Source organism: Zootoca vivipara, chromosome 2, assembly GCF_965207765.1.
Source record: "Zootoca vivipara chromosome 2, rZooViv2.hap1.1, whole genome shotgun sequence".
NCBI lineage: Eukaryota > Metazoa > Chordata > Lepidosauria > Squamata > Lacertidae > Zootoca > Zootoca vivipara.
In genome coordinates this window covers 38,186,872-38,188,377 of record NC_142584.1, presented here as the reverse complement: position 1 = coordinate 38,188,377, position 1,506 = coordinate 38,186,872, and positions in this window count along the sequence as shown.

Here is a 1,506-nt window from a genome sequence, read left to right as displayed (position 1 = left end):
CCTTGCCTCTCGCTTGTGGGATGTTTCCCCCCTCTAATCTTTTTTTTTCTTTGTTTGTTTAAATGAGCATAATTCCTTAGGGAGAAGGACTTCTAAAGAGCACAGGTTGCAGGGAAGTCAGAGCCCATCCTCTGGAAAAGGAATGATTAAATAGAGAAACGAAATCAAAGGAGCACGGAATACAAGCCAAGCCTGGTACCTGCCCAGCAGCTGCCTCCTGCTAGTTCCACACCGAGATGCTTTAGCACAGCTGCCGAAAGATAAAATAGAATCAGAGGCTGCAGGAGACTAGATGTGGCTCTGTTATGACACCAAGAGCTGCCCTCTGGTGGAAATAAGTGCAAACTACTCAATTATTAAAATCCGTTCAAGACTTTTATCTTTTCTTTCTGGATCCCACTGACATCCTCGGAGCACTGGTTACTCTTGCCATTCATTTGGAATTTTGCCTCTCTCTGTGAAAAATTTTACTGGATATCCTGAAACTAAATTAAGCAGTTCTTTCTTGTATTTTTTTTTAATGGGACTTGCAGAACTGGAAAAATATTCAGAAAACAGCAGCCAATATAATCAAGGGGATGAAGCGACTCTCCTTTGTGGAAAAGTTGCACCATTCCTAGTTTTTTGGTTTAGAAGTGGGGAAGGAAGCACGGTTAGGGTGGGGTAGATACCTGATAGATGATGCATATGTATAAGATAAGAGGACAGTGTGGGGAATGTGGATTGGGAGAAGTCCCCCCCCCTCTCTTGTAAGGCTAGAATTCAGGGCCACCCAATGGAGCTGAATGTTAGAAGACTTAGGATGGACAAAAGGAAGTGTTTCTTCACATGCAGCAAAACACAAGATATTGTGATAGGCACCAATTTAGATGGCTTTAAAAGGGGTGAGGTGAATGTTGTGTCAGTGGGAAAACGCATATTGGGCAGCACTGAGGACTTTTTTTTCAGAGGAGGAGAGATGGGTACTACTTTTAAAAGCAAATGAATGAAATTAAGCCCACTGTTATAAGGACATTAATAAGCAAACCATTCAACAGGCACTTTGAATACAGGGCTTTAGAAGCGGTTCCTTAAAATCAAGGCAGCTAAGACGCAAATGTTTCATTTAGCTATGGAGCTTCTAAACTGACCTTCTTGTAAATAGATTCCAGAGTAGTTTACAAACATTAAATAATCAACCAATAAAACACACAATTAAAATTATAAATCCTACACCCACATTTCTAAAAACCCTCACAGATGAAGCAATAAAACAACCCAAATTTGTGGAGGAAAAGGCTATATATGCCCATGGCTGGGAATCTTGAGAGTGAAAGTGACATTGCCTCTTGCGGGCTTCTCATAGGCATCTGGCCAGTGTGAGAATAAGATACTGGACTAGTCAGGTCTTTGGTCTGATCCTGCAGGCGTCTTCTTATGCTTCTGAGTAAACTCAGCTGATTGGCACTTTTCAAATGGACCCCTGATCTAAGTTGCAATTTGGCTATGTTCGAAACCTTCCCCTAG